General features: G+C 46.2%; 1 protein-coding gene across 5 annotated transcripts in view; it reads left to right on the top strand.

The window, feature by feature from the left end:
- The first annotated feature begins 4,226 nt into the window (after window positions 1-4,226).
- Window positions 4,227-17,518, top strand: part of cpne2 (copine II) — a 149,988-nt gene continuing 136,696 nt past the window's right edge. Inside the window, exon 1 of one of the 5 annotated variants that reach the window (XM_055648552.1) lies at window positions 4,227-4,952. The gene's annotated coding sequence lies outside the window, so the exon portion shown is untranslated. Of the gene's footprint in view, window positions 4,953-5,774; window positions 5,931-6,310; window positions 6,503-17,518 lie in introns of those variants that run through there. The other 4 variants (XM_055648554.1, XM_055648550.1, XM_055648551.1 and 1 more) reach the window with 4 other exon arrangements.

Genomic DNA, 17,518 nt, shown 5'->3' with positions numbered 1-17,518 from the left:
ACCTTCACTGCAGGTAGAAAGCAGATAGTTTCATAGAGTTTCATGAGATAATAAGACATAAGAACAGAACTGGGCCATTCGGCCCATCGAGTCTGCTCCACAATTTGACCATAGCTGATCTATTTTTCCCTCTCAACCCCATTCTCCTGCCTATTCCCCGTAACCTTTAACACCCTTTTGCCCCTGTCCCACGTAGGAAACCTGAACGGAAACCTCTGGAGACTTTCCGCCCCACCCACGGTTTCCGTGCGGTTCCCGGAGGTTGCAGGTGGTTGCTGGAGGTTGCAGGTAGTGGAAGCAGGTAGGGAGACCGACAAAAACCTCCGGGAACCGCACGGAAACCTTGCATGGGGCGCAAAGTCTCCAGAGGTTTCCGTTCAGGTTTCCTAAGTGGGACGGGGCATTACTAATCAAAAGCCTAACTGTCTCCACTTTGAAAATACCCAATGACAGCCTCCACAGTCATCGGTGGAAATGAAATCCACAGATTCACCACCTTCTGGTGAAAGGATTTCCTCCTCATGTCCATTCTAAAGGTACGTCCTTTTATTCTGAGGCTGTGTCCTCTGCTCCTAGACTCTGCCACCACTGGAAACATCCTCTCCACATCCACATTATCCATACCTTTCATCATTCAGTAGGTTTCAATGAGACCCCCTCCTCATCCTTCTAAATGTCAGAGAGTGCAGGGCCAGAGCTATAAAAAGCTCCTTATACATTAACCCAATCATCCGCATATTCACAAGGAATGTATCCTTTCCAAGGATTTTACTTTCGACTTTAGAGATACTGTGCGGAATCAGACTCTTCGGCCCTCCGAGTCCATGTCAACCAGGGATCACCCCGTCGACTAGCACAAATTACAGGAGTAGAATTAGGCCATTCGGCCCATCGAGTCTATACTACTTCCTGAGGAAGCTGAGGAACAGGCAGAGGGGAAAGAAGAGGAAGACAGACACAAAGTGCTGGAGTAACCCAGTCTGAAGGAGGGTCCCGACCTGAAACGCCACCCATCCTTTTTTGCCAGAGATGTTGCCTGACTCGTTGAGTTGCTCCAGCACTTCATGTCTATCTTCAATATATACCAGCATCTGCCATTCCATTCTACACCAAAGGAAGAGGAAGGTGAGTTGGTATTTTGGAGACTGCTTTTGGCTGGGGTTTTCACCGGTACACAAGTTATAGGGGTAGAATTCGGCCCATCGACTCCACTCCACCATTCAATCATGGCTGATTAATACCTCCTAATCCCATTTTCCTGCCTTTTCCCCATAACCCTTGTCACTGGTTTCATGACCAAATGACGAGACTCTAGTGACACATTTCCTAATATCCATTCCACCGCAGTTTCCATTTAATCTTCCCTTTGTGTCTGATCATCTTGGCATCTACTTGCCCGCAGTGTCTGATGAAAGGATAGCCCCACAATAATATTCCACAATCCTTTACATAAACTATGAACATAAAATACATTAAATTATCTGAAGAAGGGTCTCGACCCGAAACGTCACCCATTCCTGCTCTTCAGAGATGCTGCCTGACCCGCTGAGTTACTCCAGCATTTTGTGTCTACCTTGTGTTTAACTGATCACCCCAGTGCTTCTTATGCCCCTGTCCCACTTAGGAAACCTGAACGGAAAGCTCTGGAGACTTTGCACTCCACCCAAGGTTTCCGTGCAGTTCCCGCAGGTTGCAGGTGGTTGCCGGAGGTTGCAGGTAGTGGCAGCAGGTAGGGAGACTGACAAAAACCTCCATGAACCGTGAAGGCTATATGTAGGTGTACCTCATGCAGTTGAAGGTCCAACTTGGACATCTCACCATGAGGAATTGCAGCCTGGGTAGACAGGACAATGGCAAGGATATTTCATGTGTGAAAATAGCGAGATAAAATGCATGCTCCCGAGAGAGGACAATTGGTTTGGTGATGTGGTGTTTAACTTACTGGTACAGAGGATGGCGTTCCCCATTATTTAGCATTGAACACATCGCTGGAAGACCCCAGTGGTTCAAGCAGCATCAATGGAGGCAAAGGGATGGTCAACGTTTAGGATTGAGACCTTGCATTTGGAATGGAATACATTTTTGAATATACAAATAATGCCTCTTCCCAGGGAACCCTATACCACTTCTCCCGCCATCTCTCTCTTGGCTTTATGCTTTTGACCTCCTGCCATGTTTGCCAATACAATTGCAACATTTAAGAAACATTTAGACAGGTAAATGGATAGGGCAGGTTTAAAGGGATATGGGCCAAACGAAGGCAGGTGGGACTTGTGTAGATGAGACATATTGGTCGGTGTGTGCAAGTTGGTTGGATGGGGCCGTTTCCATGCTGTATGGCTCTATATCCTCCACCCTTGTTAGTTCCTTGCAAGTTAATCTGAAGAAGGCTATCAACCCAAACACTCACCTGTCCATACTCCCCAGAGATGCTCCCTGACCAGCTGAGGTGCTCCACTCTATAACCACGTTTTTACCCAAACTGTTTTAACAATGGCCTGTTTCCTTTATCGTCATTCATTTGTTCTATAAATCTCTATATCTCGTTACCCTTTCCCCTGACTCGCAATCTGAAAAAGGGTCTTGGCCCGAAATATCACATATTCCTTTCCTCCAGATATGCTGTCTGACCCGCTGAGTCACTCCAGCGTTTTGTGTCCTTTTGTATCTTAACCAGCATCTGCAGTTCCTTGTTTCTTCAGATAAACTCTCCTCCCCTGCTGCCCGTTAGCTGACGTTTCCCATGAGTTTAATTCAGATGAGGGCGCCCCTTCCTATTCTGTTTCACTTTCGTTATTTATGATCAGTGGTGATACGATGCATCATTTTATTATTAATATGTTCATTCCTTAATTCCTATTTGCCTTCTATTCTTTCGTGAGATTACGCGTTTGCAAACAAAAGGGAAGTATTTGCCAGGTGAATTGTCACACACAAAAAATAACATTTTTGAATGTTTAACTTGACCCCCCCACCCCCGTTTTCCGGTGCCTAAACTCTGGGGAAACCGATGACTGGATCTCAACTATAAAACAATAACATGCACCCAGCGCTCGTTGCATTCCCCAGCCTTCGTTATGTTCACTCGAAAGCTGTAGACTTGTGCCTGTGCAGAATCCTCGGGCAGCGAGTGAATCCTCGCATTCTGACAGCCATGTTGACACACACACGGCGACAACCCTGAAACAAACCCCACTCCTTGTCGAGGGTCCAGGAGAAACCGTAACCTCGTCCTCCAGCCTCCAGCCTCCTGCCTCTGCCAATGTTAGTAAAGACCCGGGGGGTTGTGCAGGCAAACGCTCGCAATATAATGCCCAATCTGCCAATCGCTAACATTGGCGGTCGTGGGTTTGAGATTAAAATGATACACATGTTTAGATACACATACCCGCGCGCGCGCACACACACACACACCCCGTTTAACCATCTTCCAGCCTTGACTGTAATTCCCACTGCCACGCTTCCCTCCATCAGGGCTTATAAGGAAGCGTCATTTTAACCCAGACCAACAGAACGCGACAGTGTTGATGTAAAGGTTAAAATAAGCGAAGACAGTTGAAATATCAGAGCAACGTGGGTTCCGCAACTGGCGGGCACTTTGTGTCCCATTGAACACACATGGACTAGCATTACGATTCCGTTGTGTCTTGTTTCTTTATATAATGTGTAGGAAGGAACTGCAGATGCTGGTTTACACCGAGGATAGACACAGAATGCTGGAGTAGCACACGGCAGCCAGCCAACAGGCGCTTGTCTTTTTCTTTTTTTTCACTTTTAATTTAATTTCAAGCTCTTGTGAACCTTGTATGTAATGACTGTTGGCAGAACATTTCCCCTCCGGGGATGAATAAAGTTCTATTGTAACTCAGCGGGGCAGGCAGTATCTCTGGAAAGAAGGAACGAGTGACGTTTCGGGTCGAGACCCTTCTTCAGACTCGCTGCTACTCCGAGGGTTAACATAAAAAAATAGGCGCAGGAGTAGGCCATTCGGCCCTTCGAGCTAGAACCGCCATTCAATATGATCATAGCTGATCATCCAGGATCAGTACCCCGTTCCTGCTTTCTCCCCATATCCCTTGATTCATTTAGCTCTAAGAGCTAAATCTAACTTTCTCTTGAAAACATCCAGTGAATTTACCACCACTGCCTTCTGTGGCGGAGAATTCCACTAACAATTCCTGGATTAACAGAAAAAGGCGGAAAGGCGTGTTAAATGTTTTAGTGGGTGTGTTTATTGAAATGACTTTAAAATCGTCGGCGGCAGCGGCGAGACTGTGCGGAGTCTATACTCTTGTCACCCGTGGTCGGGTAGTATCTGGCAGGCAGAACTTTCTCTGTCTACGAGCGAGAGTTGCCACAGGGGAGCAGGGTTGCTTTTCGGGTACCTCTGTAGTCCAGTACACCCTGTACTCTCCAACAAGGTGGAGTCACCGGAATCTTAGTGTGTGGAGAGGGAGAGAGAGAGGGAGAGACCCGAGTGTGTAGTGATTGTCACTGGGGTAAACATGCTCGGTGTGAGTGGGGAGTGAGTGGAGGGGATGCTGGCCGGTCGCTGGCTGGTTCGGTGACATCCCAGCGGGTGTGTCCGACGCTTGGGGCTCAGCTGAGACCGGCGCGTTGGAGTCGCCCGAATCAATTTCCAAATTCGGTGCCTGCTTTTCCTTGTGGATCCCATCCCCATTAACAGCTGCCAGTGGACGCTGTTCGTTCTTCAGCGACAAATTCAACTTTTATATGTAGGAAGGAACTGCGGATGCTGGTTTAAACCGAAGATAGTCACCAAAAGCCCGTAGTGGCTCAGCGGGACAGGCAGCATCTCTGGAGAGAAAAAGGGAATAGGTGACGTTTCGGGTCGAGACCCTTCTTCGGACCTTGAACTTTTAGCTCCACTTTTGTTGCCGAATGGGAACGGCCGGTAGGATTTAACGACGAAGTAATCATAGCCAAGGCAGGTAGGTGTGGACTTAGTGCCATTGCTCACTATTTCCCGTATTGCATTGAGATCTCTTGTAAGAACAATATTGTAAGCGAAGATAAACGCTGGAGTAACTCAGCGGGACGTGCAACATCTCTGGAGAGAAGGGATGGATTTCGGGTCGAGACCCTTCTTCAGAACCTTTCTCCCACTAGTCTATAACACTGTCTCCGCCTTCATTCTATCTCTGTCCCTCCCCTGACATCAGACTGAAGAAAGGTCTCGACCCGAAACGTCGTCCGTTCCTTCTCTCCAGAGATGCTGCCTCACCCGCTGAGTAAAACGTGTACATATCGTGAACCATATCGTGAACCGTTTGTAAGCGAATTGTACCGTTTGTAGCCCCAGATCTGTGTCTTGCCCCTTACACGGGCAATAACAACCTGCAAGATTCGCAGACATTTCCCTCCCCCCGCGAGTGAAAATGTCCAAGTCCGAACCTTCGTCGTTCACGGGTAGGAAGGAACTGCAGATGTGGTTTAAACCGAAGATAGACACAAAATGCTGGAGTAACTCAGCGGGACAGGCAGCGTCTCTGGAGAAAACCAACAGGTCGAGTCCCTTTTTCAGACTGAGAGTCAGAGGAGAGGGACACGAGAGATGTGTTGCCGGGGGGGTGACTAATCTCACACACCATGTGTACAACGCTTGGGTTGACAAAACGTGACGACAATTTGAACCTCCTCACCACAATTACGGAACAGCACGAGTTGAATCCCCCGAAATGCAAGTTATTCGTGTAATATCACCTTACCTCGATTCACCGCTGGTAAAGAAAGTTGACTCATATCTATCTCACCGTTAGGGATAACGACTTGGACATAGGCACATGAATGAATCTGCCTGCGTTTCACAGGGAGATCTTGCTCAGTTTCACGTTTTTTTGGGGGGTTGGGACGGACTCCAAATTAAACACGTGGAATTCGGAAGCAAAGAAAACAGAATAAAACTGCAGGTATTATTGGTGATGTGAAATAAAAGCAGAAAGTGGCGTGAGGGGGGAGAGATGGGGGAGAGGGGGGAGAGGGGGGAGAGGGGGAGATGGGGAGAGAGAGAGATGATGGGGGGGGGAGGAGGGGGGAGATGGGGAGGAGAGAGGGGAGGAGGGGGGAGAGATGGGGGGGAGGGGGGAGATGGGGGAGAGATGGGGAGATGGGGGAGGGGGCAGAGGGGAGATGGGGGAGAGATATGGGAGATAGGGGAAGGGGAATAGAGAGTGAGAATAGAGAGTTAGAGCTATGTGGACAACCCATCGTCAGTCCCGTTTGCATTTGGTGCCGAACACGTGGCTTGATGTAGACTAACCTGTGGCGCCAAACCTTCCTTCAGGGGGAGGGGAGGGGGGGGGGGGGGGGGGACTCAGCGGCAGCGTGGAGATGCTTTGAATGTTGACCAAGACGAAGCTACAATGCTTTTTCATCGCGCTTGAGGACCGGTGACCCTAAACTCAAGTCCGGGCTGAGGTAGAACACGCTCTTCATTCCCGCGTTGCGAGAGTCGAACCGGCGGCGTGTGAGTGTTTACCGTGTACGTGGTTGTAGCGTGAACGCGTTTGTTTACCGAAGCTCCGGCTTTCGGTCGTGAGGCGAAGCTCCCGCTCCGAAGCGATTTTATTTTTTTTCACCGTCTCGTTCATTTAATTTGCGAAACGATCGTCCCCAGATTGGAAGTTTCCTCTCTACGTTGCGTTAGGTCGCCGGGTGTGTGTCCGCGGTCCTGCCACTGGGTTATTGACTTGTGTCCTGGCTCCACTACAGAGAGTTCATGCACAGGATCGAACCCGATACCATCGTGCTGGATGATGCCCTTTTAGAGGCGCAGGAACCGTCCAAGGACCCCTCTGTGCGTGTAAAACTTAAGGGATTTGGACAGGCTAGATGCAGGAAGATTGTTCCTGATGTTGGGGAAGTCCAGGACAAGGGGAAATCTTTTAGGACCGAGATGAGAAAAACATTTTTCACCCAGAGTGGTGAATCTCTGGAATTCTCTACCACAGAAGGTGGTTGAGGCCAGTTCATTGGCTATATTTATGGCCCTTGTGGCTAAAGGGATCAGGGGGTATGGAGAGAAGGGAGGTACAGGATACTGAGTTGGATGATCAGCCATGATCATATTGAATAGCGGTGCAGGCTCGAAGGGCCGAATGACCTACTCCTGCACCTTTTTTCTATGTTTCTATGAGTTAGTGTCTGTCCTTGATATCACGGCAGCAGTTGGTCCCAGTGTGGCATGAAGGCGCCCTGGAATAATTGAAATCAAAAAGCAGTGTAGCTGGTAGAGTTGCTGCCTCTCATTTCCACGTTATCTGTGTGCCCTGGTTTACAACTACAAGAGTAGTTGGGCATGTTGTGCCGAAGGGCCTGTTTCCATGCTGTAAGACGTTAGGACTCTACGTGTCAAAATGGTGCCATTTTATTTGGAGCTGTCATAATTGACTGTTGCACATTGCTGGACTTTATCTTGCACAACACTATCCCCTTTATCATGCACCTGTACACTGTGGATGCCTCGACTGTAATCATGTACAGGTGTATTGTCTTTCCACTGACTGGTTAGCACGTAACAAATGGTTTTCACTGTACCTCGGCACACATGACAATAAACAAAACTAATTGCAATCGTCAACAAGAGAGGAGCCTGAACTGAACTATCGCCTTTCTTTCAGAGTTTGGGGATAGTTGGTGTATTTGTTCTTCATTCTTCCCAGATCACGAGAAATTCAGGCATCCCTTACCTTGTTCAATCTTCCATAATCTTTATCATGTTACATAGAGTGGATTTCTGCAGGGGACTTCAAATGTAGCAGTTAGAACCTTTGTTGCTGGACATCAAGGGGCAGAGTCCAGTAGGGACACTTCAAACAAGGGAAGAGATATCACCCCAGGAGGCCACATGAGCAGCGAGGATGTTTTGTATTGTTTAAAGATAGATGAGAACACAACTATAACACAAGTTTAGTTTAAAGATTGACACAATGCTGGGGTAACTCAGCGGGTAAGGCAGCATTTCTGGCAACAAAGAATATGTGACCTTTTGGGTCGAGACCCTTAAGTTTAGATTAGTTCATTATTGTCACATGTACTGAGGTACAGTGAAAAGCTTTAGCTTGCGTGCTATCCAATCGAAGAAAAGACCTTTAGTGAACATTAATGAATATATAGATGCTGATAATGTCTGAAGAGTATTTGCACAGTTTTTATTTTGTACATTTCTTTTATTCTGAATAAAGTTTATGTTTGGAAATTTAAAAAAAAATTTTTGAACTATCACTTAGACAATAGACAATAGATGCAGGAGTGGGCCATTCGGCCCTTCGAGCCAGCAATGCCATTCAATGTGATCATGGCTGATCATCCCCAATCAGTACCCCGTTCCTGCCTTTTCCCCATATCCCCTGACTCCACTATCTCTCTCTTGAAAGCATCCAGAGAACCTGCCTCCACCGCCCTCTGAGGCAGAGAATTCCACAGGCTCACAACTCTCTGTGAGAAAAATTGTTTCCTCGTCTTGTTCTAAATGGCTTACCCCTTATTCTTAAACTGTGGCCCCTGGTTCTGGACTCCCCCAACATCGGGAACATGTTTCCTGCCTCCAGCGTGTCCAAACCCTTAACAATCTTATATGTTTCACTTAATCTTTTTCAACCCTGGTACCTTTCAGTCTGAATATGTGAGACAGCAGCAAAGGATAGTTTGTCACAGGCCCCCATGTTGAGCCAGCTGCAGTATAATGGGAACTGGCACCTCGCCACCAGATATTCACGTCAACATTCAGATTGAAACCGCTGCATAGGGTTCAACAAGCCAGGCTGTTTTGTCCAGATAAAGTTACAGCACAGGTAAATTTTGCAAAGCATGCTAATGTATTTCACATAAATGTAAATTTTTATTTGAGGGTTGTTGCATTTCATTCCTAATGATGCAAATAATTTGCACAGCGCAGAGCAGAAACAAGCGTACGTTGATCAAGGACTAAACTGTACTCCCAAAACCATAGAGTAGTCATTTAGTGTTTTTGAGATCGAAGGTGGGGCGCGGCGGGGCGCCACGTAGAACAAAGGGGAACCCGGCAGGGGTGCCACCAAGATTGAAGAGGAAATCAGCGGGGGTGGGCTGCCTGCTGCCACGTGCAGCGGCCATCCTGGGACGTCGCTGCGAGAAGTAGATAAGGCTGATCGATGAACATTTTGAAACATTGTCATTGCCAGAAACCTAGCAACTCTTTGTATACTACCTAGGTGATTGCATGCAAATCCAAGAATTTCACTATACCTAGGTACATGTGACAATAAAGTATCACTGAATCATTGTATTCAGAAGATACATTGATTTTAAAGAGAGACAGGAAAATGGGTATTTGGTCCACCAGGTCTAGGTATTTGGACATAGTGCATCTTGCTCTATGACCAGTGCTGCCCCTCACATCCATACAATTCCAGATGTGTCTGTGCAGCCTTGCTTGTCTAAGGAGCCTGTCATCACTCACATTTTGATGTTTCAAAAGGAAAATGGCCACTTGAATAAGTTTCATAGAACAGTATGTGTGGGAAGGAACTGCAGATGCTGGTTTACAGTGAAGATAGACACCAAATGCTGGAGTAAATCAGCGGGACAGGCGGCATCTCTGGATAGAAGGAATGGGTGACGTTTTGGGCCGAGACCCTTCTTCAGACAAGAACAGGCCCTTCGGCTCACAATGTCCATGCCGAACATGTCCAGTAGGTGTGAAATGTACTAGAGATAATTGGTCTCAGGATGGATCCATGTTCCCCGGTGACAATTGGATAAGTGAGCATGTGTAGGGGAAGGGTCTTTATTTGGATTCTATCTTGTAACAGGATGAGGACCGGGAACAGTAGAGAAACACAATTCCATTCCAGAAACATTCTGATAATAATTGGTTTCATTCAAAGATCGCAAATTTAAATGCAACCAAATTGTTTTTCCGTGTAAGAGTGCCAGTCAGCTAACATTTTAACAGGATCCAAATGAAGTGTGAGAAAGATCCCAAATTTAAATGTGTGGGAAGGAACTGCAGATGCAGGTTTACACCAAAGATAGACACATAATGCTGGAGTAACTCGGGTCAGGCAGCATCACTGTTTCGTGTCTAGACCCTTCTTCAGACTGAGAGTCGGGGAGAGGGAAGGAGGCGTGAAAATGTGGCAGAGTTGTTCTTCACTGTAAATCCGCCAGTCATCTAGCACTTTAACCAGGATCTGAAAAAAGCATGAGAAATGTCCCAGATTGTAGGTGGGTTGTAGCTCTCTAAATATGTTTAATTGTGTAGGTTTATAAATATAGACGGGAGAGGTACTAGCGTGAAGCAGGCAACCTGGCAGTTCCACATTGAGAGCTGTCTCTCAATCTTTCTGAAAAGGTGCAAATTGCTTCCTGAGGAAACCTCTTTGCCATCATGCACTCACTGTCTGACTTGGGTATATATATGGATCGGTGCCCTGGTTTTTTTCAGCATTAATAGCTTCAATAAATCTGCCCAGTTCGCAGTGTAGTGGTCCCTACTCTATAAATAGAGCCGCTGTGCTAACATCAAAGGATTCTGTTTCTTGTCTAATCTGAATACACATCCTCCCACTGGCAATGTAACAGCATCGTGTCTTATCTTTAGAGAGACAAGAGATTGCACATCTCAAAGCATATAAAAATAAAAAAAACTGCTGGAAGAACTCAGCGTGGAACATGTCATGGACGAGGGGAGTCTAGGAACTGATGAAACTTCAGGTTGAGATCCCTGCATCAATCCTCTGTAGTCTGTAATTCTGGTAACTCCACAAAGAACCACCTTCAGCCATTTAGTGGATGTTAACTGAAGGCCAATATCGGTTTAGTGTGAGGCAGAGCTTCTATAGATAGAGCTCTAGGGGCCAGTGGAGTCAAGTGATATGGGGAGAAGGCAGGCACGGGTTATTGATAGGGGACGATCAGCTATGATCCCAATGAATGGCGGTGCTGGCTCGAAGGGCCGAATGGCCTCCTCCTGCACCTATTTTCTATGTTTCTATGTTCTATGTTTCTATGATACAATGTGTTACCTGTAAAAGTAAGGTTTAAATCATATTCTCGTTTGAGTACAGGTCCACCACCGATTTACCAAACCAGCATCTCCGACACCTCCTTTAATCCCGGACAAAATTACGAGAGTTGCACTTGAAATCCCTTCCCTGTAGTCCCCCCAAAAATGTGGCGTCATATCCGGGTGCGGCGGCCGATCACGACCTCATCGTGACCTCCGCGCTGATCGGTGGGTCGAATTTGCCCCCCTTGTGGCCAGGGCTCTGGGACTCCGGCCTGGCCAGAGCCGGCAGATCCGTTGCCGTAGCCTATATCTGAGGTCAACTTTGTAGGCTGGTATCTCATCTCCTCGGCAGCCTAGGTGGACTGTTCCAGTACCATTCGACCTCTCTAAGGCCGTGATCTCTGTTAGTCCGGCACAACGGATAATCCAGCAAGGCTCTGGAGCCAAGGGTACCAGAAAACCTTGGACCTTGGACCTGGACCTGAACCTACATTGCGCTTCTGAGATGGAAGGGAACTGACTATCTGATTCAATGTTTTCAAACATTAAGAGCGGTGGAAGACTGGCCAACAATGTTAAATAGAGTGCTGCTAATGGAGTACTGCTTCTTTTCCCATTTGGTCAATAAAAGCACGTTATGGAGATGGTAATGAAACCTCTTAAACCCATATGTCTGCCATTCTGTCGTCGTGAAAGCAGGAGGTTGGTTTATTTAATTTGAAAGTCTGCAGCTTGGTTTGTCTTTCTGATGATCTGTTTGAAAATATGTGATCAGCATAAGTGTGTCGGTGAATTGGCCCAAGATATCAACAGCTGCACTAGTTTCATGTTCCACGTACGTCGAGATGCCTCGTGGAAACAAAACTGCATTTGCAAATAGTTTACAACTGGACACAGAGTGCTGCAGTAACTCAGCGGGCCAGGCAGTAAGTATCTCTGGGGAACTTATCCATGTTCTCCATAGATGCCGCCTAACCCACTGAGTTACTGCAGCGCTCTGTGTCTTCTATGTAGAGATGCCTATTTGATAGATTGAATGAAATATACAGCACGGGATCTGGCCCTTCGGCTCACTGAATCTTTGAGATGCCGGAGGAAACAGGAATACTCTGAGGTGACCCATGGGGTCACAGGGAGAATGCAAACACACTTACAGCACCCGAGATCAGGGTCAAAACCAAGCCTCTGGTGCCATACGGCAGCAGCTCTACCAGCTGTGCCACTGTATTTTTGAACACTTTTTTTGTATTGTGCTGTGGAAATCTCTGAGACAAAAAAAACTGACGATAAACATCTTTGATCATCATTAATTACTTGTTATCTGATAAGCTGTTTTTGAAATGCTGCTTGACTCTATGCAGCTAGTCCCCATGCACGCCCTTTTTATGTGTCTTGGTATCTATGCGTCATCATTCATGTTCTTATCTAAGTACACAAGTAAAACTCAACTTAATTTCAAGGAGGTTTCTGCTTTTTTTTTTCAACTCACTGATTAAATACCATTGTTTGATAAATATGCAATAATTTTAACCACAGAATGTAATCAGAATATTTAGTATTCAAGTATTTTAAAAATATAAATCTTTATTGTTGCTTTAGGAGTGGTTACCCATTTTTTTTTTTGTTGAACCTGCTAGATTATGTCATCACCTTAGAGGGTTAACAATTTAGGATTTAGGGTGGCACAGTGGAGCAGCGGGTAGGGCTGCTGCCTCACAACATCAGAGACCTGGGTTCGACCCTGACCTTCAGGTGCTGCATATGTGGAGAGTTTGCATGTTCTCTCTGTGACCGCCTGGGTTTCCTCCGGGTGCTCCGGTTTCCTCCCACATCCAAAAGACGTGTGGGTCTGTAGGTTACCTCTTGTGTGTTGATAGTGCAGGCAAAAGTGGAATAAAATGGAAGGTACACAAAATTGCTGGAGAAACTCGGCGGGTGCAGCAGCATCTATGGAGCGAAGGAAATAGGCGACGTTTCGGGCCGAAACCCTTCTTCAGACTGGAATAAAATGGAGTCAAGATTCAAGTGTTGTCATATGTCCCAGATGGAACAATGACATTCTTAATTGCAGCAGCACAACAGAATATGTGAAACAGAATAGAACTAGTATGAATATGTGGTCGATGGGCATTGGCAACTCAGTGGGCCAAAGGGCCTGTTTCTCACGGCTGAGCAGTTCTCATCTGTAAACTAAACAAGGATTTTCACATCACCTCCACTATGACGGAATGCAGTGACTGCTGGACTGACCACTCCTTAATATGCTCTCTTATCCCATCAAACAAGTCCCAAAACACCAATGTCAAGAGAAATATTATAGCACTAAAGTCAATGTCAGCAGACTTTGACTGCAGTGGCAATTCCTCTCAAGCATCTGCCTCACAAACTATGAGCTCTTCACCTACAGGAGCTATAGAATGATCCCTGCATAGATGCTGCCCTGAAGTTTACCATAATTCGCTCCTGATTTGAGATTCTTGGCTTCTTCACTTTACTTTAAAGATACAGCGTGGAAATAGGCCCTTCGGCCCACTGAGTCCGCACCAACCAGCGATCACCCCTAAACTAGCACTATCCTACACACTATCCTACGCTTGAATGGTGGAGGAGACTTGATGAGCTGAATGGCCTCATTCTGCTAATAGAACGTACGAACACTAGGGACAATTTACAATTTACAATTTACAGAAGCTAATTAATCCACAAACCTGTACTCTTTGGAGTGTGGGAGGAAACCCACATAGTCACAGGAGAACACACAAACTTTGTGCAGACAGCACACATCGTCAGGATCAAATCCAGGTCTCTAGCGCTGTAAGGGGGGTGGGCGATTGTAACCTTCACGTGGTCTGCCCTGTTTCAACGAATGCAATCAACCTGGCTTGCACAATCAGATAAGATCAAATAGAACAAGTTGTCCTACAACTTTAGGCTGTGCACGCCATACGCAAGAAGAAGAAGCACTGTTAGGAAGCAGTTCTACCCCTTTGCCACTGTTCACCACCAAGCTGAGTTAGGACTGTATTGATGAGCAACCAGGGGATCTAAGAGCTTATAAACCACAAATGCAAACCTCTTAGAGGAAATGAAACTGCTCGATAACCATCTGAAGTCTTCAGGATATTGGGGGATCTTGACCGGGAAGATGTGGTGATAATGTTTCTTTTTGTAGAAGAACACCAAACAAGAGTTGCTCATTTAAGACAGATAAGCTGAATATTTTTTTTTTTCTCTCACGTGGTGTTGTGAGTAACAATCGGTGGTGAAAACAGTATTTGAATATTTTTAAAGCAACAAAAAAGATTCCTGCATGGCACTAGAATTGTGAAGCATCACTTGTATTGAGGGAGGCACCTCTCAGTGAAGGCGGAGTTTACTGATGGAATTCACTCGCCTTCGATGCACGAGCAAAGCTTTTGAAGAAAGATAAGAGTTGTGACATGTTGCAGTTGTACAAATCAATAGTTCGGCCATAGTTAGTATTGTGTACAGTGCTGGTCACCATGTTACAGGGAGAATGTAGTAGCAGTGGAGAGAGGACAGAGGAGATTCATCTAGATGTTGCCTAGAACGAAGAGCTATAATTTTACGGAGAGATTGAATAGTTCTTAAGTTCTAGGAGCAGAATTAGGCCATTAGGCCCATCAATGTACTCCACCATTCAATCATGGCTGATCTCTTTCCCTCTCAACCCACTTCTCCTGCCTTCACCCCATAACCCCTGCCACCCTTATTGATCAATCTCCACCTTAAAAATATCCATTGACTTGGCCTCCATAGCCATCTGTGGCAATGAATAGGCTGGGCTTATTCTCGCTGTGTGTCGGGGGGCCGAGGGGTGACATTATGGAGGTTTCCCAAATTGAGAGGCATAGATAGAATGGATAGTCAGAGTATTTTACCTGGGCAGGGGTGTCCAGATCTAGAGGTTAGTTTAAGGTGAGAGGAGAGAAATTTAACGGATACATTTTTTTAATACCGAGGACGGTGAATATTTGGAATGAGCTATCAAATGAGATGGTGGAGACAGATATTGCAACATTGAAAGGTTATTTAGACAGGTACTTGGGGTGAGAAGGGAGGAGAGGAATAGGGGCCAAAGGTGTGCAGATGAGATTAGCATCGATAGACATCATGGTCAGTATGAACAAAGTGGACCTTCAGGAGCCTTTTTTGCGCTGGACATTTCTGTGAATATCTAGACCTTTACAATTGGAACAAAAAACTCCTGCCCCACCAACAACAGTGCTTCAGAGACCTAGGCTGCCTACAACAGGCAGCACAAGGATACCATCAATTCTGTCTCTGCAAAATCCTCAAATTATGGGATGGTTGTGCTCCACAACTCCAGACCAACATGCCACCACATGGAACTGCTGATTATACTCCGTCTGCTCTCTTTGTGCATGCTGTCGTGTTATGCTTGTAATAAGGCTCGTACGACGACGTAAACGGAGTATCTCTTTATTTAACAACTCTGTACAACAGCAGCAACAGCAACAGCCTCGTGTGCCAGCCCAGGCAACTCCCTAACTGCCACACCCCAGGGTTCCAGTCACATCCGGTTACTGGAGCCTGGCTTCTGTCACACTGGGTCCTAGTGCCCGTCTGCCAAGCCTTACACTATTATTGCCAGATTCCTGAACCCCCCCCCCCCATCCCTTCACAGGAAGAGATTCCCCAACAGATGGAGGAAAAGATTCAAGGATCTTTTCAAAGCCAAAATATGCAATCTCATAGAAACATAGGAAACATGAAAATAGATGCAGGAGTAGGCCATTCTGCCCTTCGTTTCAGCACCACCATTCAATATGATCATGACTGACCAACCAAAATCAATACCCCGTTCCTGCTTTCTCCCCATATGCCTTGATTCCGTTAGCCTAAATGCCCCTGTCCTACTTAGAAAACCTGAACGGAAACCTCTGGAGACTTTGGGCCCCACCCAAGGTTTCCATGTGGTTCTCGGAGGTTTTTGTCAATCTCCCTACCTGCAACCTCCTGCAAACTCCGGGAACCGCACGGAAACCTTGGGTGGGGCGCAAAGTCTCCAGAGGTTTCCGTTCGGGTTTCCTAAGGGGCATTAAGAGCTATATTTAACTCCCTCTCCCCACTGGCTCCCAAGAATCTCTTCCCATGATAAAAGTTAGAGATGTGGGATTGAGAACCGTGAATCTGTGCATTGGGTGCAGTGTAAACGAGGGAAGCAACGCATCTGCTCGCAAACTACCAACCCACATGAAACATTGAGCACTGCTTGTCCCTTCTGCGGAAGGGTTTGCGGTTACTGTAATGGCACCTCAGAATCCCCAGAATCAGAGTGGAGACAAATTACAGCCACACAGCACGGAGGTGACCCCTTTGGCCTACCTTGCCTTTACCAGCCAACAATCGCCTATATATTCTCATCCCATATTCCACCACTCAACATAGTGTGTCAAGGACAGATCCAAACATTTCTTAAATATTGTGAGATATACTGCCCCAGATATCACCCAGCCTATGGATCTCCAATCCTTTATCTTTAAAGCGTACACACCATGTTATGGTCTACTAATGTTTTATACAGTTGTATCATAACTTCTCTATTCTATGTTCCAATTAACAAAGGCAAGTGTACTTTATGCTTCATTAACCACCTTATCTATCTGCCCTGCTGCCGCTGGGAATCTTTGGACATGGCAGTGCGGCAAGGTGGCGCATCGGTAGAGTTGCTACCTTACAGTGCCAGTAGACCTGGGTTCGATCCTGACTATGGGTGCTGTCTGTACGGAGTTTCCTCCCATACTCCAAAGACGTACAAGTTTGCAGGTTAATTGGCTTTGTATAAGTGTAAATTGTCCCTAGTGTGTAGGATATCGCTGGTCGGTGCGGACTCAGTGGGCCAAAGGGCCTGTTTCCGTGCTGTATCTCCAAATTAAACTAAACACGTGCACCAAGGTCCCTCCGTTCCTCAGTACTTCTTGAAGGCCTCGAGGGACTGAAGAGAAAGTCAACATCAGTTTCATTTTGGAGGTCTTGGAACCAGTGCAGATGTCTGTGGTAAACGTGGCTCAGTGTTGTGGAATATCGTAGAAAATAACAGCTCACTGGGAGATAAAAGCCGGCACTCCAGCCGCGAGGACCATTCATGAAATCCAATCCATTTCTGCTTGCTGCAATTGTATCGTGAGTTCTGGTAGTCCCTCATTGTTGTCAACACAGTGTTTCTGGAAAATTAAATGAAAGTGATTTTAAATACGGTTCTCTATATATCTGTGAAACAAATGCAGATTGATTCAAATAAATAGAACCTTCCAATGTATCAGAGGCTAGCAGAGCACTCCAATATGTAGCTTTTCTTAACTGTATATCATTGCAAATGCAAGGACATTTTTTCAAGTGAGTAACTAATGTACTGTATTCATCTAGAAACGAGGAACTGCAGATGCTGGTTTACAAAAAAAAAAGCCACAAAGGTCAGGCAGCATCAACTCATAGGTCAGAACATGGATAGATGATGTTTCG

The sequence above is a fragment of the Leucoraja erinacea genome, chromosome 17, assembly GCF_028641065.1.
Source record: "Leucoraja erinacea ecotype New England chromosome 17, Leri_hhj_1, whole genome shotgun sequence".
NCBI lineage: Eukaryota > Metazoa > Chordata > Chondrichthyes > Rajiformes > Rajidae > Leucoraja > Leucoraja erinaceus.
This window is presented reverse-complemented; position numbering and strand designations above follow the sequence as displayed.